The sequence below is a fragment of the Malaclemys terrapin genome, chromosome 9 (genome assembly GCF_027887155.1).
Source record: "Malaclemys terrapin pileata isolate rMalTer1 chromosome 9, rMalTer1.hap1, whole genome shotgun sequence".
Taxonomy (NCBI): Eukaryota; Metazoa; Chordata; order Testudines; family Emydidae; genus Malaclemys; species Malaclemys terrapin.
In genome coordinates this window covers 80240907-80262658 of record NC_071513.1, presented here as the reverse complement: position 1 = coordinate 80262658, position 21752 = coordinate 80240907, and the positions used below count along the sequence as shown (strand labels likewise).

Genomic DNA, 21752 nt, shown 5'->3' with positions numbered 1-21752 from the left:
GAGTACAGGAGTCGACAGGAGAGCAATCGGCGGCCGATTTAGCAGGTCTTCACTAGAGTGCCACTGCTATAAATATTTTGCTTATGTCAGGGTTGAACCAGTTGGATTGATTGGGGAAGCACAAAAGTGATTGTCTACACTTACTGGAGGATTGACGCTGCGGCAATCAATGCTTGTTGGAGAACCAGTGTTGACAAGGCCAATTCAGTCAGGGTGGATGTGGTTCACTCCCAATAATGGATGAGGAGGTGTCAATACCAAGAGAGGGAAAATTGCATTTGTAGTGAGCCAGCTACTCCCAGTCCCTAATCAAGCCCAAATTAATGGTGTTAAATTCACTACAAAACTTTTTCTTTGTTCACTACAAATGACAGACTGGACCTCTACATAGAGTGCTTCCACAGACGTGCACAGGCTGAAATTGTGAACAAACAGCATCACTTGCCCCATAACCTCAGCCATACAGAACGCAATGCCATCCACGGCCTCAGAAACAACTCTGACATTATAATCAAAGGGGCTGACAAAGGAGGTGCTGTAGTCATAATGAACAGATCGGATTATGAAAAGGAGGCTGCCAGGCAACTCTCCAACACCACATTCTACAGGCCACTATCCTCTGATCCCACTGAGGAATACCAAAAGAAACTACACCATCTGTTCAAGAAACTCCCGGCTACAGCATGGGAACAAATCTACACGGACACACCCCCAGAGCCCCGAATAGGGTATTCTATCTGCTACCCAAGATCCATAAACCTGGAAACCCTGGACATCCCATCATCTCAAGCATCGGCACTCTTACAGCAGGATTAACTGGCTGTTTGGAATCTCTCCTCAGACCAGTGGTGAGCTGGAGCCGGTTCACACCGGTTCACATGAACCGGTTGTTAAATTTAGAAGCCAGTTTAGAACTGATTGTTAAAGGGGTGGGCAATTGAAAGAGGGAGGTTTTTCTGTCGTTACACTGGCCTGCAGGACTGTCCTGTCCGGTCCGCCTGAGCTCCCGGCAGGGGAGGCTCCCCCGGCCCCTCCCCCACCTTCCCCCATCTCACAGAGCCTCAGAGTGCCGCGCCAGCGCTCTGGACCACTCCTGGGCGGCTCTGCAGCTCCAGCGGGCCGCATGGCATCGATACACGCTGCCCTGAGCAGCATGGTAAGGGGTCCGGGCCGGGGCTGGGAGGAGGGGTTGGATAAGGAACAGGGAGTGGTTGGAGGGGGTGGAGGTTCTGTGGGGGCTGTCAGGGGACGGGGGGGGGGTTGGGTAGGCGTGGGAGTTCCAGGGGTCTGTCGGGGTGGTGGTGGATGGGGGGGTCGGGGCAGTCAAGGGAGAGAGAGCGGGGTGAGTTGGGTAGGAGGTCCTGGGGGCCAGTTAGGGTGGGGGGGGGGTCTCAAGAGCGGGGGGGGTTGTTGGGTTGCGGGTTCTGAGGGGGGCAGTCAGGGGCAGAACATAGGTGGGGGTTGGATGCAGGGGAACAGGCTGTTTTGGGAGACACAGTCTTCCCTACCCGGCCCCCGATACAATTTTGCAATCCCGATGTGCAGGGCCAGCTTTAGGAATCGCGGGGCCCGATTCGAACAGTTTCGACAGGGCCCTGGCAGGGATGACTAAAAAAAAAAAAAAAACACTTAAAAAAACATGTGGGGCTTGTACTCACCGGGCAGTGCTCCGAGTCTTCGGTGGCACTTCGGCGGCTGGTCCTTCACTCACTCCGGGTCTTCGGTGGCACTGAAGGACGTGCTGCCGAAATGCCGCCGAAGACCCGGAGCGAGTGAAGGACCTGCCGCCGAAGTGCCACCGAAGACCCAGTGGGGAACCTGTTGTTAAGATTTTGGCAGCTCATCACTGCCTCAGACCCTACGCTACCAGCACTCCCAGCTATCTTCGAGACACCACCGACTTCTTGAGGAAACTACAATGCATTGGTGATCTTCCTGAAAACACCATCCTGGCCACCATGGATGTACAAACGCTTTACACCAATATTCCACATGAGGGTGGACTACAAGTTGTCAGGAATGGTATCCTGATGAGGCCACAGCACGCTTGGTGGCGGAGCTTTGTGACTTTGTCCTCACCCACAACCATTTCAGATTTGGGGACATCTTATACCTTCAAGTCAGTGGCACTGCTATGGGTACCTGCATGGCCTCACAGTATGCCAACATTTTTATGGCTGACTTAGAACAACGCTTCCTCAGCTCTCGTCCCCTAGCGCCCTCCTCTACTTGCGCTACATTGATGACATCTTCATCATATGGACCCATGGAAAGGAGGCCCTTGAAGAATTCCACCTGGATTTCAACAATTTCCACCCCACCATCAACCTCAGCCTGGACCAGTCCACACAAGAGATCCACTTCCTGGACACTACAGTGCAAATAAGTGATGGTCACATAAACACTTAAACATAAATACCGGAAACGTACTGACCACTATACTTACCTATATGCCTCCAGCTTCCATTCAGGACACATCACACGATCCATTGTCTACAGCCAAGCCCTAAGATACAACCTAATTTGCTCCAATCCCTCAGACAGAGACAAAAACCTACAAGATCTTTATCAAGCATTCTTAAAACTACAATACCCACCTGGGGAAGTGAGGAAACAGATTGACAGAGCAAGATGGGTACCCAGAAATCACCTACTACAGGACAGGCCCAACCAGGAAAATGACAGAACACCACTGGCCATCACGTACAGACCCCAGCTTAAACCTAGGGTTACCATACGTCCGGATTTTCCCGGACATGTCCGGCTTTTGGGGGCTCAAATCCCCGTCCGGGGGGAAATCCCCAAAAGCCGGGCATGTCCGGGAAAACCAGGAGGGCTCGGTGGTGCTCGGCCGGGGCCGGCGCCGGTGCGGGGCCGGGGGCATGGTGCCGGGCCGGGGGCATGGTGCCGTGCTGGGAACCAGCGGGGCAGTGCCGGGCCGGGCGCGGGGCCGGGGTCCGGGGAGCCGGTCAGCCGGGGAGCCAGGCCCGCGGGGCCGGGAGCCGAGGAGCCGAGCCCGCGGGGAGCCGGGGAGCCGAGCCCGCTGGGCGGGGAGCCAGGAGCCAGGCCGGGAGCCGGGGAGCCGAGCCTGCGGGGCGGGGAGCCGGGGAGCCGGGAGCCGGGCGCCGGGCGGGGAGCCGGGGAGCCGAGCCCGCGGGGCGGGGAGCCGGGAGCCGGGGGGGTGCGCCGGGCCGTCGGGGGCCGGCAGTGCTGGGCGGGCCGGGGGTGGTCGGCCAGGGCCGGCACCCCAGGGCCCGAGCCGACCCAGGCTGGAAACGCCGGGGGGCCAGCCTGGGCCGCGCCTCCTCCCCCCACACCCCCCCTTACCTGCTTCAGGCTTCCCGCGAATCAAATATTCGCGGGAAGCAGGGGAGGGGGCGAAGACTTTGGGGAGGGGGCGGGGTTGGGGCGGGGGTGTGGGCGGGGCTGGGGGCGGGGCCGGGGGCTGTGGAGTGTCCTCCATTTGGGGGCACAAAATATGGTAACCCTATTAAACCTCTCCAGCACATTATCAACGGTCTACAACCTATCGTGGAAAACAATCCCTCACTCTCACAGACCTTGGGAGGCAGGCCAGTCCTCGCTTACAGACAACCCCCCAACCTGAAGCAAATACTCACCAGCAACTACACACCACACCACAGAAACACCAACCCAGGAACAAATCCCTGTAGCAAACCTCGTTGCCTACTCTGTCCCCATATCTACTCTAGCAACACCCTCAGAGGGCCCAACAACAGCAGCCACACCATCAAGGGCTTATTCACCTGCATCTCTACTAATGTTATATATGCCATCATATGCCAGCAATGCCCTTCTGCCATGTACATTGGCCAAACTGGACAGTCCCTACATAAAAGAATAAATGGACACAAATCAGACACCAAGAATGGTAACATACAAAAGCCAGTAGGTGAACACTTCGACCTCCCTAGACATTCTATAACAGATTGAAAAGTAACTTTTTTTGAACAAAAAAACTTCAGAAACAGACTTCAAAGAAAAACAGCAGAACTACAATTCATTTGCAAATTTAACACCATTAATTTGAGCTCGAATAGGGACTGGGAGTGGCTGGCTCATTACAAAAGCAGCTTTGCCTCTCCTGGAATTGACACCTCCTCATCTATTATTGGGAGTGGACTACATCCACCCTGATTGAATTGGCCCTGTCAACACTGGTTCTCCACTTGTGAGGTAACTCCCTTCTCCTCATGTGTCATTATATAATGCCTGCATCTGTAACTTTCACTCCATGCATCTGAAGAAGTGAGGCTTTTTTACCCACAAAAGCTTATGCCCAAATAAATCTGTTAGTCTTTAAGGTGCCACCAGACTCCTCATTGTTTTTTAGCCTAAGTGTCTTATTTTTGAGATCCTTACTTGAAAATGCTGGGCATAACTTCTTAGTGCCTCAGTTTCCCAAGGCGTACAATGCCAATGATAATGCTTACTCACCTTTATAACGGACTTTGAACGCTACAGAGGGGGGGAAAAGGACTAGTTAATGACTATTACAATACTGCACTTCAGTGGAAGATCACCAATGAGCTTTCATAAATATTGTGAGCTTAAGGTTCAAAAAACTTCTTTGGTGTAGATATTATAACCCCTTTGTACAGATGGGGTAACAGGGGCTCGGAAAGGGCACCTGGTTTGCCTGCAAGTACTTGGGAGGTCTGTGGCAATTCAGGGACTAGAACAGCGACTGCCCAATGTTGTGTAAATTGCAAGACTATTTTCCAGCCGGTTTGAATTTGTCATGCTTGGTGATTTAAAAATGCATTAAACATTTAATGTAATACAAACTTCTCTGTCAAGCTAATTAGGCCTGTTTCTTTTCTTTTCGTGTCAGGTATATTACATAATTCTCTTTTATTTTGTTGAGGTTACTTATGTCAGTTAGAAACACGTTCCCAGCCAACCACACCTAACTTCCTGGAATTTTGAGTTACATAGAGAGATTCCTGTAGTTTGTATGCTTTAAAATGCTTCCTAAATGTCATCAGCCATCCATTAAAAGGCAGTATATTGTAAAATATGAAGTTAAACTATTGCTAGGAAAGAAAATATGAAAAATATTTTCTAGTAACATGAGGTGCAGCTACAATACGGTCAGTAGCACTCAGTTTTTCCTGCAGATATGACATTAGCTAATGCTGGTATTCTGGATTAGCAGGTCTGGATGAACAGTTTACATTTAGGTAACTTCATGCAACACAATGAAACTTCTAAATTGTTTTGGAAATCATTTTTATTTTTTTAAAGAAATCATCAGTGCAAAACTTCTTTGGCGATTGGTTCCCGTGAATATCAGTAATTTTCAAGATCTAGCTTAAGATCTTTAATATGCATTAGAGATGCAGGGACAATGAGGCAATTTGTTGTGGTAATTTATGAAGAAAAGTCCAGTGGTGTCATTGGCAACCACTGATCCTGGTATAGGCGTAAGAGCTGTACATCAAGACCTTTGATGTGTATGCCTAGGCAAGAGTATGGAGGAGTGGAGGCTGCCCTAGACCTACCATCCCCCCTTTAGACCATTGAGACAGAGTCTGAAGGCCAGACAGAGTCCAGATGTTCAGTGCCTCAATGATTGTAGCTTCCGCAAGAGAGCAACAGATTAGAGCTACTGCTGACTGCCCAAGGCCTCAGCAAAGGCACGTTTCTGTCAGGGTGATGTCCCTTAGTTTAGTCCAACCAAGGAATACCCACAAGGCAGTGGGGACTAGGGTTTTGAGGCACCCTAAACTCACCTTATTCTGAAAGTTGCAACATTGTAATATTTTATAGGCCCTACCCCACCACAAGTAGCCCCACCATGTTGCCATCAGGCCCTCCAGTCGGATGAAGTTTACAGTCAGACCCAGGTCCAGTGGTGTAGTGGTAAACAAACAAACAAAAAAACTAAATGGGAAAACTAATCTGGTTCCAGGCCAAGGCAATGGCATGGAAGGCATTAAGGGGGTGCAGATGCCCTTCTTTTGAATTGAATTTAGGCTAGGATGACATTAGGGGTGAAAATCAGAAGTGCCTTTAAAATGCATTTTTGGCACTCACTTTCACATACAAAGTTAACCACACAGCCAGGATTTGCTTATCGCAGGAGAGTAGGAGTGGGTCAATTCCATATTCCCCAAATGAGAAGTGGGCAGATTCCATTTACCTTTGTTTTCCCTCAAACTCTCTTCTGGCTAAGCTGCACAGATGCCAAACCTGCCTCATGAAGGTGCAGTTCATAAACCTAGGTGTTCGCATTGCAGTAATCATCATCTTGAGAGCACAAAACCTAGCATACAGCAGGCTTGTGTGACAAACAGTAATTTGTCAGAAAATGAGCTTAAAATAATGGACTGAGGAGCTTTTAAAAAATAACACTGGTCTACAATTTTTGAGAAGTCGTCTGCTTCAGAGATAAAATGTGCTATTTATTATGTATTTTGATGTGCTGAATTCAAATATGACAATTAAAACAACTGATTGGCTACTGTTTCTAAGATATTTAAGTTTTTACATTTTATGTCTATGTATATTATGTCTATGTAGATAGTAGAGTTTTAATCATAAATTGTAAACCTAGGTCTTTTCATGTGTTTATGGTTGCTTTACATGATAATATTTCACCTGTCCTGTTTATGTAACACTTTAAAAATCAGCAAAAGGGTTATATAAATACAATTTATTATGAAACAAAAGGCAAAAAACTATTATGTACATAGTTTAGTCCTATTCAGTGTCTACTCGGCGCTTCTTAGCTTGTCTCTTATATTCATTAAATGGAGCATCTCTTGTCACTGTCCAGCAATAGTCTGCAAGCATTGATGGGCTCCATTTGCCCTGATAGCGTATCTCCATTGTTGCAATGTCCTGATGAAATCTATCACCATGCTTGTCGCTCACTGCTCCGCAGTTCGGTCGAAAAAAATCTAGATGAGAGCGCAAAAAATGTATCTTTAGTGACATGTTGCAACCAAGGCTTTTGTATCACTTGAGGAGGTTTTCCACCAACAACATGTAGTTGTCTGCCTTGTTGTTTCCGAGAAAATTTATTGCCACTAACTGGAAGTCTTTCCATACTGTCTTTTCCTTGCCACGCAGTGCATGGTCAAATGCATCATCTCGAAGAAGTTCGCGAATCTGAGGACCAACAAAGACACCTTCCTTTATCTTAGCTTCACTTAACCTTGGAAATTTTCCATGGAGGTACTTGAAAGCTGCTTGTGTTTTGTCAATGGCCTTGACAAAGTTCTTCATCAGACCCAGCTTGATGTGTAAGGGTGGTAACAAAATCTTCCTTGATTCAACAAGTGGTGGATGCTGAACACTTTTCCTCCCAGGCTCCAATGACTGTCAGAGTGGCAAATCTTTCTTGATGTAGTGGGAATCTCTTGCACGACTATCCCATTCGCAGAGAAAACAGCAGTACTTTGTGTATCCAGTCTGCAGACCAAGCAAGAGAGCAACAACCTTCAAATCGCCACAAAGCTGCCACTGATGTTGGTCATAGTTTATGCACCTCAAAAGTTGTTTCATGTTGCCATAGGTTTCCTTCATATGGAGAGCATGACCAACTGGAATTGATGGCAAAACATTGCCATTATGCAGTAAAACAGCTTTAAGACTCATCTTCAATGAATCAATGAACAGTCTCCACTCATCTGGATCGTGAATGATGTTGAGGGCTGCCATCACACCATCGATGTTGTTGCAGGCTACAAGATCACCTTCCATGAAGAAGAATGGGACAAGATCCTTTTGATGGTCACGGAACATGGAAACCTTAACATCACCTGCCAGGAGAGTCCACTGCTGTAGTCTGGGGCCCAACAGCTCTGCCTTACTCTTGGGTAGCTCCAAATCCCTGACAAGGTCATTCAGTTCACCTTGTGTTATGAGGTGTGGTTCAGAGGAGGAGGATGGGAGAAAATGTGGGTCCTGTGACATTGATGATTCAGGACCAGAAGTTTCATCCTCTTCCTTTTCCTCGTCTGACTCAAGTGAGAATGATTCTGGTGCACCAGGAACCGGCAGTCCTTCTCCGTGGGGTACTGGGCGTATAGCTGATGGAATGTTCAGATAATGCACAGTTCACTTTTTCTTCTTTGACACACCTTTCCCAACTGGAAGCACCATGCAGAAGTAACAATTGCTGGTATGATCTATTGGCTCTCTCCAAATCATTGGCAATGCAAAAGGCATAGATTTCCTTTTCCTGTTCAACCACTGGCGAAGATTTGTTGCACAAGTGTTGCAGCATATGTGTGGGGCCCACCTCTTGTCCTGATCTCCAATTTTGCAGCCAAAATAAAGGTAATAGGCTTTCTTAACCATAGTGGTTATTCTGCGCTTTTTGATGCAAAAGTCACTTCACCACAAACATAGCAGAAGTTATCTGCACTGTTCACACAAGTACGAGGCATCTCTGCTCACTTTGACTAAACAGAAATGTGTCCCTTTGTAAAATCAAACACTGACAAATAAGAAAGCATGACACTGTATGATTTCTAGAGCTGATATAGGGCAATTTGTTCAGCAGAGTGATGTAAGCTTCGTTATGATTGCATCATCCATGACTTCTAGGAATAACATGATGCAATTCATATCATGTATGACGCAATACCAGCTTCAGATTGCATCATTCATTGTTTTGCCTAAAAAGCAAGTACTGTCCAAACCCAGTCATAGATTTATTCATAGATCCAGTCAAAGATGTATTTTAGTCATTTCTGGTTTAAATTGAGATCCCTTCCCTTTATAACTCACTTATCCTCCGCCATTCCCAAGTCAAGGGTCGTATATACTGACCCAATAGCATATCTTGAAAACTAGAGCCAATCAATAATTTTAAGCATAATTTTCGTTCTCAGTGACCCAGAATTAGTAAAGTTTAACTACATTTATTTCAGAAGCATTTTGGCTGTAGAGCAGTGAAACAAAGCTTTTTGACAAGTTTCAGAGTAACTGGTATCCAGGTGTTTAATGGAATTTATGTGGGAATTGTTCCACTGTTAATGGGGTTACACGGGTGTAAATGAGGGCAGAGGTTGGCCTTGTTTCTGCTGACCAGAATGTTTAAAGACAGGTGGAAATCAGTTCCTATTTTATTTTTCTGCCAATATTTGAGGGCAAGGACTCCGTGTTTCCCCTGTAATAGCTAATGTCTCTGTCACTAACGCAGTGTATGAGATGGGATAGCATGCTCCATCTGGGCCAAATCATAGACTCATAAAAAGCAACAGAGGGACCTGTGGCACCTTTAAGACTAACAGAAGTATTGGAGCATAAGCTTTCGTGGGTGAATGCCCACTTCGTCGACGCAAGTAATGGAAATTTCCAGAGGCAGGTATAAATCAGTATGGAGATAACGAGGTTACTTCAATCAGGGAGGCTGAGGTGCTCTGCTAGCAGTTGAGTTGTGAACACCAAGGGAGGAGAAACTGCTTCTGTAGTTGGATAGCCATTCACAGTCTTTGTTTAATCCTGATCCGATGGTGTCAAATTTGCAAATGAACTGAAGCTCAGCAGTTTCTCTTTGGAGTCTGGTCCTGAAGTTTTTTGCTGTAAGATGGCTACCTTTACATGTGCTATTGTGTGGCCAGGGAGGTTGAAGTCTTCTCCTACAGGTTTTTCTATATTGCCATTCCTGATATCTGACTTGTGTCCATTTATCCTCTTGCGTAGTGACTGTCCAGTTTGGCCAATGTACATAGCAGAGGGGCATTGCTGGCACATGATGGCATATATAACATTGGTGGATGTGCAGGTGAATAAGCTGGTGATGTTGTAGCTGATCTGGTTAGGTCCTGTGATGGTGTTGCTGCTGTAGATATGTGGGCAGAGTTGGCATCAAGGTTTGTTGCATGGGTTGGTTCCTGAGTTAGAGTTGTTATGGTGCTGTGCATCGTTGCTGGTGAGAATATGCTTAAGGTTGGCAGGTTGTCTGTGGGCAAGGACTGGCCTGCCTCCCAAGGTCAGGTCCTGACCTTGGGAGAATCATAGAATATCAGGGTTGGAAGGGACCTCAGGAGATCATCTAGTCCAACCCCCTGCTCAAAGCAGGACCAACCCCAACTAAATCATCCCAGCCGGGGCTTTGTCAGTCTGACTCGCTGCACTCTACAAAAAGCCCTTTTGCTGTCATTAGGACATATTTCAGAGTAAAGTACTGGCAGCCTGATCCTTTGACTTTAATGGGAGTTGGACCAGGCCTTAGTCCAATTAGCACTACAAAAGATTAATTAAGATTTTGAAGTTATATTCCCTGAGTGCTATTGCCCAAGGATCTGGCCCTTAAGCATTAGTGAAGTAACACAGAATCCTGATCTCAGGCTTCGGCAGATTAAAATGGGAGTCTATTCACCTTCCAGGCTAGGATCAAACAGAGGTTATTAGAAACATGTTAGCTAATATATTTTAGCTAATATTTTAAAATCTGGTCTAGACAAGGAAAGTTTTTCACATGTGCTGTCTGTTTGTATCTCCAGATAGCTAATGCTATTTGAAACACCACTTAGCAGCTCGTCTACATGTGCTTTAACACGTTTACTATCATATTAGTTGGTAAAGTCACCCTTTTGTATCTGGTAAATCCCAAGGGGAAAAAAAGAAAGTTGTCATATCTCTAAATGGAAATCCTGGCCTCATTGAAATTATTGAATACAACAGCAAAAGTCACATGGATTTCAAGGGGACTAGAATTTCACCCCTATACTTGGTTGTCCTGTCTCTCCCCCGCCCCTTTTTTTTTATACAAAGGGAACCAGTTGTTTCAATAGTTTAGTGAGGCTCTTGGCAATGCTAGCTAATGGAAGCTGTGAAATATCTTATTCATTCACCATTGGAAAAAGTTATTCTGGAATCAAGGATATGAGGTTTGAGGCTTTATAAGCTATTTTTTTCTTCAGTGAAATGTTGCACAAGGAACTATAGTACTCAAGCAAAGCTGTCAGCTGTACACCCATTTATCATCTTCACTTCAGATGCAAAACTTTTCACCTATTTCAAACGGGCAGTTTTGGCTTTCTCCTTCCTCTGTTTATTTGAGCTGTTATTTCATAAGGTTCAACTGGGAGAATTCTTTCCTCTCCAAATCCAATCACATTTTCTCATGAGGCAGGCTAACTGACACACCTCAGATACTGCTCTCCTACAAGTTACATCCACACTGCAATCAGTGCAGTTAGGAATACTTGAACGAGCTTTAATCTAGCAATTGCGGTGAAAAACAGCAGTGAAGACGTGGCAGCACAGTGCAGGTTGTACAAGCCCAACTGCACCCCTGGGTACATACACACATTGCGAGCTTGTGCCAGGATTCGCGCTGCTGTGTCTTTACTGCTATTTTTAGCTAGATTAAAGCTCATGTGGATATGACTACCTGAGGTGCAGTCACTCCTCTGATTGCAGGATAGAAGTAGGAGTTGAAGAAGGAGAGGCAAAAGTCCCTGCAGGAAAATACTTGGTGACTGTGGGGCATGAGGAAGGACGGTGTCTGGTTTGCATTGGGCAGCAGAAAATAAGCTAACAAATTAATTAAAAAGAAACAAAGTTAGAACTGGTGAGTCTGACAACAAAGACTTTGTTAAAACAAATACCCAGAAGTTTTACAAACATTCACTTTTAATTGTTTTTTATACAAGCCACTGTCCATTGAAAAAATCATTTCTGGTGAATAGGATGTTGATATCCCTGGACTTAAGAAAGTCAGTGACATTGGCGCACCATCTTCCCTATATCCTCTTCTTTCACCGAAAATCTTTAAAAGACCAAGATCGGTTTTAGAAATGACAAGAACTATCTTGCAATAGGTGTTGCTCATTGAGAGACTGAGTGCTACGGTACTCCTTGTGCCTGTACAACTCAATCCAAAGCAATTTTATACCTACCGTAGTTGTCAGTGACTCAGAATCTGAGGAGAATGTGATTAGTTGTTCTGTTTTTGAACACCAAAGGCTTTTTTTAGAAGGGGAATTTTACCAATGAATCTTTGTATACAAGTCCCACACACAAAATCTTGTTGCTGCAAGTTAGCCAAGGAATATAGGATCAGCAACATTATGGCAATTATGTACAGCTCCACCTACTAAACACAATACGTGCCAGTTCTCCTTTGAATTGTGTCCCTGTGGGTGCTCCACTTCAGGGTGTGTGCACTCCCATACACTCTTGATAGGAGATTTTCATCAGCAATGTCTGCAGGTCCACACCTGTCCCCTAAATATCCTTGTGCTCTGGTATGAGGGTATATTGGGGGGAGAGGGACAGACCTGCTGCCACTCCAGTTCCTTTTCAACTGCCTGTAGCTCAAGATGGAGCAATGTGGTGTCCTTTAATTAGCCATGCACCTTGATATCTCTCTTGCTTATTTTTTTCTTGTTCTTTTGGTATTTTCTTTCCTTTCCCCCGTGATTTAGCACAATTTTTGCTGGGGGGTTCCCTTCCCATTTTTGTTTTTCTGATCTGATCCTTTGTTTTTATTCTGGCCTTGATCCGTGGCATTGAGTACAAGTTATGCCCAAGACTCCTCAATTCAAACTCTGCCAGACCAGCCACAGGTCTTTTCTCTCCAGTGAATGACATTCAAGGTACCTTCGCTGCCTGGGAGAAACATGCATCTCCTCCAAATGCAAGATCTGCTCAGGATTTAAAAGCAGATTTAAGAAATTGAGGGAGGATAGACTAAAACTCTTGTTGATGGCACACTCTCTGAGGCCCACAGGATCCGAGTCACCCCACCACCCCTCTCCATACCTCTCTGAACAACCTTGGATTTGGTTGCTCAGAGAGCTCTGGTGGCCATTTCTGCTGTGGTGGTAAGCAACGACCCTTTAAAACCACTCAGACCCTCCAAGAAGAAAAGACCTAATTCCCCAGAATGGGATACGAGAAGAGGAAAATCTCCCTTTTGGTCTGGATCTCAGGAAACCTCATGTCCTGATATGGGTACCCCTGAAGCTCTCATCCCCTCCTGTTTCATGACCATGTCAACAGCTGAGAAGACCACACATGTATTTAGAAGCTCAACAATCTAGAGTGGCATTGGTGTCAGATCCAACTCAGTGCCTTTGAAACACAAGGACTCTAGAGCCAAGCCAAAATTGTCATCTGTACCATCTTTGTAGGCAGCCGAGAAGGGTGCACTGATTTCATTTTGACACCTGATCTCCAGTACCACCTGACATACTGATTCCTGAGGGCCCCTGTCCAGGATCACTGGTACTGTCTAAGCTCCTAATCCTGGAAGAGCCTGAATCACCATTGCTGAGGGGTACCAAGAGACACCATCCACTGGTACAGTTCACCTCCCTGAGCCTACTTACCCTCCAATCCTACCATCTTCAAAAAGTGACTTGTTCTCCAGGATCAACATGGTCACCAGCCCTACACAAACTCTTCAAGGGTACCAAGAGACGTTTCCAGCCAGTACCAACACATCCTATGGTACTGTCTCACCAGCCAACCAAGTATCAGCTTCCAGTACAGATGCAGTTATAGGACCTCTCTGGGCCCTGTACCTGGTACTGACTCAACCACTGGTGCTGACACTATTTGCCCCTCTAATGGACATGGGGAAAGATGCCTCATCTGATTCCAAGGTATTTATACAAGGTTCCTCCACCTTTTCATTCCAGGCTCCTTCCCTTGAGATACACCCAGAGGAAAAACTCCCAGCAGGAAATACCCTCAGCAACCTGGGGGGAAACCTTCCCTTTTGTCCTATCACATTGGGCTTGTTGGAACCTGTGGACCCCTTATGTGACCAGTTCTACAGGTCCCATCTCATAAGAGGGCACACCAGGAGCAACAACTGCCCCACTTAGGTCCTGCTCTACAGGAAGATCTCACAGAGGGGAGCAAGAGACAGCTGAGGAAGAAGAAATACCACTCAAGACTTTATAAAAACCAATAGTGGAGTTTTACAAATTCCATTTGAGGAGATGCAGGAACCACAACATTCCCTGTTGGACATCCTTCATATATCTCCTCAGGGAAAAATCACCTTGCCCATCAACCATGCTCTGTTGGCCCCAGCTTGTACAGTGTGGCAAACTCCAGCTACCATACCGCCTATGTGTAAATGGGCTGACAAAAATTGCAATATCCCACCCAGAAGCTTGGAGTATTTTTTTTCTTCCACCCTACAATCAATTCCCTGGTTGTTGAGGATGTTTGTTTACTAACTAATGTCAGTCCTGCTCAACGCTATGTGATAAGAAGCTGAAATGACTAGACCTCCTGGGCCACAAGAGCTACTCTGCAGCCTCTTTGCAGTTCAGAGTAAGCCAATTACTAAGCCCTGATTTTGCAAACTATTCAAAGTTTTAATCTTTTATTGAGCACCTACCACAGGATCCAAGCGAACAATTTCAACACCTCATAACAGAAGGCCAGACAATTGCCTCAGCAGCTCTCTGGGTCTCGTTTGATGCAATCAATACAGCTGCACGTCCCATGGTTATGGCAGTAGTCATGCACTGAAGACTCCCAGGCGACACTGTGACTCTGGATGTCTAAACACAGCAAAGAAACAATACAGTAGATTGCAGACAGTTCAACAGTGTCACCCAGTCTACTACTAGCCCATGAGACTGACTGAAGCCCAGATTCACTAAGAAAGGGCTGTCCTCTACAGCAGCGTTTCCCCAGTCAGTGACATCTTCAAAAAGACCTTTTTGACCTGCTGGCTGAGAGTCACGAACTATCTCCTGCCCTGGATCCTACACTGCACCTTTCCTCCCTCCATCCTTTTGGGGATTCTTGCTCCCATTTCCTACCTTCCTGGGAGCTCATCACCTCAGACAGATAGATCATGGAGGTGATTTCTAAAGGCTACTCCATCCAGTTCAACTCCTTCCTGTCCTCCATGCTCCTCTTCAGGTACCCATATTATGAATGTCTCTTGAGGCAGGAGGTACAATTCCTCCTAACACTAGGGACGATTGAACCTGTTCCACTGGAGTTTGTTGGAAAAGGGTTCTATTCCCTGTACTTCATCGGGGCTATTCTGGACTCCTCCTCTGCCAGAACATACTAACAACAATTTTAGTTACAAGCTGGGGACGCATCGGTTAGAAGTAACAGAGGAGGAGAAAGACCTCGGGGTCTTGGTAGACCGCAGGATGACTATGAGTCAACAATGTGACGTGGCGGTGAAAAAAGCCAATGCGGTCTTGGGATGCATTAGGCGAGGTATATCTAGTAGGGATAAGGAGGTGCTGCTTCCGTTGTACAAGGCACTGGTGAGACCACATTTGGAGTACTGTGTGCAGTTCTGGTCTCCCATGTTTAAAAAAGATGAACTCAAACTGGAACGGGTACAGAGAAGGGCCACTAGGATGATCAGAGGAATGGAAAACCTGTCGTATGAAAGGAGACTCGAGGAGCTCGGGTTGTTTAGCCTGACCAAACGAAGGCTGAGGGGGGATATGATTGCTCTCTTTAAATATATCAGAGGAATAAATACTAGGGAGGGAGAGGAATTATTCCAGCTCAGTACTAATGTGGACACGAGAATGAATGGATATAAACTGGCCGTGGGGAAGTTTAGGCTTGAAATTAGACAAAGGTTTCTGACCGTCAGAGGGGTGAAATATTGGAACAGCCTTCCGAGGGAAACGGTGGGGGCAAAGGACCTGTCTGGTTTTAAGATTAAGCTAGATAAGTTTATGGAGGGAATGGTTTAATGGGATAACGTGATTTTAGTCAAAGGAACAGCGTGCCATCGCTGGTAAATAGTATAATGGACAATGAGAGTCTGGCTGGAGAATCTTGCCTACATGCTCGGGGTTCTACTGATCGCCATATTTGGGGTCAGGAAGGAATTTTCCTCCAGGGTAGATTGGCAGAGGCCCTGGAGGTTTTTTGCCTTCCTCCGCAGCATGGGGCAGGGATCGCTAGCTGGAGGATTCTCTGCTAATTGAAGTCTCTAAACCACAGGATTTGGGGACTTCAACAGCAGAGTCAAGGGAAAGGGTTGGGACGGCTTTGTGGCCTGCATCATGCGGGAGGTCAGAGTAGATGATCATAATGGTCCCTTCTGACCTTAAAGTCTATGAGTCTATGAGAACATACTTGCCCAAAGACAGATTTGCCACAATGGCCAGCATCGTTTCAACAATACAACTGAGTCTGCAAACCACGGCAAAGGCTCACCTGCAACTTCTGAGCCACATGGCAGTGGGTATGTTTGTCTTACACTTTCAGTATCTTCAAGCCTGGCTGAGAACAGGCTACACCCCCAACAAGCACAGTCTATCCAAGTGGGTGTCCGAATGTGTGAGAGGATCCTCAATTCTCTAAATTGGTGGAAGGATCCACAAAAGGTGTGTGTGAGTTTCATTCTTGCAGCTTCCTCCCATGAAGATCATCACTACAGATTCCTCCCTAGCAGACTGGGCAAAAACTTCATAGTTCAGGGCAAATGGGCCCCTTGGGAGGCAATCTTCCATATAAACATATTAATGCCCAGAGCAGTTTGTTACTCTTGCCAGCACTTCCTACCCCACATCAGGGCCACCTGATCAGAATAATGCTGGATAACAGAGCAGCACTGTATACAAGCATCTCTATATAGTATTTGTAGATAACGAAGGCCTTCAACACTGTTAGTCATGAGGGTCTCTGGCAGATCTTGCACAAATTGGGTTGCCTGCACAAAATCATCACCATCTTGCACTCATTCCACAACAGCAATGCTGGCCAGAGTGCTGGAAAATTGTGTTTCATCAGAGCCTCTCTTTGTCATGAACAGTGGTCAGCAGGGCCATGTGCTCGCACCTACATTATTTTACCATTCTCTTGGGTGCTCTGGTGCTAGATTCTTTTAAAGACCATGACTGAGGTATTTACATGAAATTACGCACTGATGGCAGCATCTTCAGTCTCCAGCATCTTTGTGTTCACACTAAAGTGATCGATTTGCTCATCAGGGAGTTCCTCTTTACTGATGACTGTGTATTTGTAGCACATATCATTTAATCACCTGCTTTTCTAGATTGGCATATCAATCTGGACTCTATCAGCCTCAGGAAAACCAACGTGCTTTGCCAGCCTGCTCCACGAAAAATGCACTCTGCCCCCAAAACTGCAATTGATGACACACTGCTTAACCCAATAGAATATTTTGCTATCTTGGCAGCACTTAGTCTAATAATGCCATGATCAACAATGATCTCATGCAGCACATTTCTAAAGCCAGTTCTGCCTATGGTCAACTTTGTCACCGCCTGTAGAATGTGAGAGGCATTCAACTTCATACCAAGATTAGTTGTTTATCGTGTAATCACGTTAAGCAGTCTTCTCTATAGCTGCGAATCATGGACACTTGATAGCAGGCTCTTGAAGCACTCAGATCATTTTCACATGACCTGTCTGCATCTCATCTGTCACATCAAGTGGTCGGACAGGATACCAAACATCAAAGTCCTGGACCAGTGCCTCATGACAAGCATTGAATTCCTTATCATGCAACCACAACTTCACTGGTCTGGTCACCTCGTACGCATGGATGATACACAACTCCTCAAAGCCATATTTTATGGACAGTTGAAAATGGGAACACATATGCTGGGCGGTCAATGAAAATGATAAGGACACTCTCAAAGCTCACCTCAAAGCTGGCCAAGTCAACTTGAACACATGGGAAGCTGCTGTTGCCAACAGATGAGGAGGGCAGCGGATCTGTTGGTCCGTGGTTAAAGCCATCATGAATAGCAGAACAGAAAAACCCAAAGAGACGTGTTAGCAAAGAAAACCAGCTGTGGCAAAAACATGCGGCCATGTCTCCTCAACATGTGGACACATCTGTGGATCCCTCTTCGGTTTACATTCACACAAGAAGATGCACTGAAACAAACTGACTCTCATATGTCGACTATGATGGGAGACTCCAGTAACCAACAACAATGTATTCCATCAATCTAAATAAAGGAGCAAGATCCCAGTTCTTATGTACCAAATCCATAAAACGATGAAACTGGTGCATATTACACCACATCCAGATCCCAGCGGTTCATCTACCTGGACTACAGAACACAACATAGGCATTTTGGCATCGACCCTGAGTGGGAGATGAACAACGAGGTGTTCCGAAAGATATGGCTTACCTGGAGTCATCTGGAGACAGATCTCTTTGCATGCTGTCCAATTAGAAATGCAGATAATTCTGCTTGAAGGGAGGGCATCACTGCAACTCGATGGGATATGCCGTAATCATTCCTTGGCCTTATGTATTGCTATACACTTAATCCCTGATGTCTTTATTGCTCAAGGTCCTAAACAAGTTGGAACAGGAGAAATTAGTAGACATCCTCATAGTACCATCATGGCCGAGACAGGAGTGGTTCCCAGAGCTGGTTCGTATCTCTACAACTGCTTCTCCACCTTCCCCTAACAGTGAATCTCCTCACCCAAGAGTCAGGATTCATCACCCACCTCAACATCTCAGCACTTCACTTCAAGGTATGGCTACTAGTTAGCTCTCTGATATTGCTTCCCAGAGGTACAAACAGTACTGCTGAACAATAGAAAACCCATCACAAGGAAAACTTACTTGTAGAAGCGGAAGCGCTTCCAGGCTTGATGCAGCAACCAATCTATACTTCCTCTCAAGTCCTGTCTAGGGTAACCAGATGTCCTGATTTTATAGGGTCTTTTTCTTATATAGGCTCCTATTACCCCCCACCCCGTTCCGATTCTTCAAACTTGCTGTCTGGTCATCCTAGTCCTGTCTGACACACATTCTCAATTATCTGCTGATAAAAAACACAGATTTATCACTGAGCTCCATTAAGGTTCACCTCGTTGCCATCACAGCTTTTCACCCCTTCCCCGCCATTAAGGGTTTTTCAGTCTTCACTCACCCAACCACTAACAGGTTTGTTAAAGGCCTGTTCAACCTCTTCTCTCCTGTCAAGGAGCCAACTCCACTACAGGACATGAATTCAGTTTTCAATGTGCTGAGGAAACTCCAATATGAACCTATGGGGAACTGTTCTGTCCTTCATTTATCCCTTTATATACACAGACAAAAAATATGGATGCAACCGTATTTCATAACTGATTAAACAGTACCTTTACTGATGTTAATCAGTAAGGGTTAGATTGTGATATGCTTTCAGATACTGAACAGTTCCTTATAGTACAAGTTGTCTCATTAAAACCAATGAGTCAAATTATGGAATAAATGGATATTAAATATGAAACAGTGCATCAAAACTTGGTCCATAGATATGTTCTAGTCCTGTGTACTCAGAACTGTATTAAATACAGTGCAAATGTAATATGCTCATGCTTGTAGTGTACAGATGTGCTAGACAGACAACTTGTTGCAGAAATATATTACTTGTTTGGCAGGGTATATTGCTTTTCAAACATGATAAGACATGAAATTGTTGACACCCACAGATTTCTCCCAGATCCCATTCAAAACTGAATCAAAAGCTTTGCTGCTGGAAAAACATGTGTTTATTTAACTTGAACAAATTTCTATCCAGCATGAGTACTTGTATTTGCTCTTATTACAATGAGGAGAGGGGGTAAAATATATGCAATAATAGTATTTCTTCTGTCAGAATTGGGACAACGGATTTACATTCATATGTCAAATTCTGCATCCTGCATAACCCCATTGATATCAAATAGGTTGCACAGGGTGCAAATGAAGACTTAGCCCAATATTATTGTAAACAGCCACACTATCCATGATAGAAGAAATTTTCATAAGTTAATATACCAGACTTGAGAAAGTCAAAGATTTCTAGAAAACAGTATCCTCAAATAATGGCTACTGCAGAGCTTACTGTTACAAACCATTGTAAAGGGAAAAAAGAATAATGAACAGTTGTCATTTCTTCTATTGTTTGTCATAGGATAATTGCTACCACAAAAGGACAGTCCAGTTTAACCAACAAAAACAGATAGCTTTCTAGCACAGCATGTTAATGGATTCAAGAAACTGAAAAATTTGAAATATTCTGGGAATGAGGTTGTGAGAGTCATAAGGAAAGGAAGTTCTGGAAATCACCGATAAAAACAACATTGTAGCTTGTAAAACACCAGCTAATAAACTTGGAAGCAAGGAACCAAAATGTCAATGTATATTACACACACACACACACACACACACACACAGAGAGAGAATGAGAGAGAGAGAATGAGAGAGAGAACATTATTAAGGTTAAGGAAGAAAAGTTAAGCATTCACAAAATTAAGGTTTCCTGGGATGGCAAAAGGCACAGCCTTTACCTAAAGGCCATCCTTACCTCTTGCCAAATTGTCCCTGCTTCATAGCATGGGAGTGCCAGACCTTTTTGAAGCAAAGGTCGCCACATGTGTTTTGTCCTAGCCTTAATCTTGTAAATGACTGACCCATAAAATTGCAGTATATTTTTGTAAGAAGTGTGCCTTGTTGGCTTGCCCACATTCTGCCTATGTCTGCTAATCCCTGATCGTCTAAGCTTTCTGAGGCAGGGCAGTGACTACCCATTACAGGCCACCAAAACATCCCCATAAAATGATGTCAAGACACTATGTAAAGGAGCAAAACTTCATCTAAGTGATTTTGTGAATGATATCAAATTAAACAGCTATCCTTCCACAAGAGCAAGGTCTTTAATAATTACACTTTGGTTGGAAAAGGTGAAGGATTAAGCATATGTCATGCATAAGCATTATGCCAAACAAAAATTTTCACTTAGAGAGTGGTTTTGTCAGAAATACTGTCTTCTAGTCAGTAGTTTCACAAAGTCCTCACTTTTGACTTAAGTGCAGCAGATGTTACCATAAGAAGCAAACAGGAAACTATTTACACTGTAATCACATCATGCAGTGCTATTATTTTAATACAAGTTATTCATTCCATTTTAACTACAGTAAATGCATTGTAAGCTGATCTTTGTGCCCATCACCATAGTATCCCAGTTCAATAATAATATCTGGCATTTCTGCAGTGACGTTCTTTTGTAGTTCTCAAAGCCTGTTACAGATATTAATTAAATAAGTCTCCACAACCCCCCTGGAAATTAGGGTGAGTATGATGCCCATTTTACAGAAAGAAATATTGAGTTGCAGAAAAGATTAAAGTCAACATTTTCGAATGTGGCCTCTGATTTTGGATGCCCAATTTGAAATACCTTACTGATTACCCAAGGACACAGAGCAGTGGTCCAGTACGGCTACCACTGAAATCAATAAAAAGAACAGGAGTACTTGTGGCACCTTAGAGACTAACAAATTTATTAGAGCATAAGCTTTCGTGGACTACAGCCCACTTCTTCGGATGCATATAGAATGGAACATATATTGAGGAGATATATATACACACATACAGAGAGCATGAACAGGTGGGAGTTGTCTTACCAACTCTGAGAGGCCAATTAAGTAAGAGAAAAAAAACTTTTGAAGTGATAATCAAGCTAGCCCAGTACAGACAGGTTGATAAGAAGTGTGAGAATACTTACAAGGGGAGATAGATTCAATGTTTGTAATGGCTCAGCCATTCCCAGTCCTTATTCAATCCTTTGTTGATTGTGTCTAGTTTGCATATCAATTCCAGCTCAGCAGTCTCTCGTTGGAGTCTGTTTTTGAAGTTTTTCTGTTGTAATATAGCCACCCGCAGGTCGGTCACTGAATGACCAGACAGGTTAAAGTGTTCTCCCACTGGTTTTTGAGTATTATGATTCCTGATGTCAGATTTGAGTCCATTAATTCTTTTGCGTACAGACTGTCCGGTTTGGCCAATGTACATGGCAGAG

At 44.9% G+C, this 21752-nt stretch overlaps 1 protein-coding gene and 1 long non-coding RNA gene across 2 annotated transcripts in view; one reads left to right on the top strand and one right to left on the bottom strand.

Annotated features, from left to right (window-relative positions):
- Window positions 1–21752, top strand: part of LOC128843405 (uncharacterized) — a 169716-nt gene that overhangs the window by 54113 nt on the left and 93851 nt on the right. The window lies entirely within an intron of this gene.
- Window positions 1–21752, bottom strand: part of LOC128843404 (uncharacterized) — a 34018-nt gene that overhangs the window by 5990 nt on the left and 6276 nt on the right. Inside the window, exons 2-3 of the mRNA XM_054040222.1 lie at window positions 18105–18272; window positions 14345–14510 (exon numbers count right to left, since the gene is read on the bottom strand). The gene's annotated coding sequence lies outside the window, so the exon portion shown is untranslated. The remainder of the gene's footprint in view (window positions 1–14344; window positions 14511–18104; window positions 18273–21752) is intronic.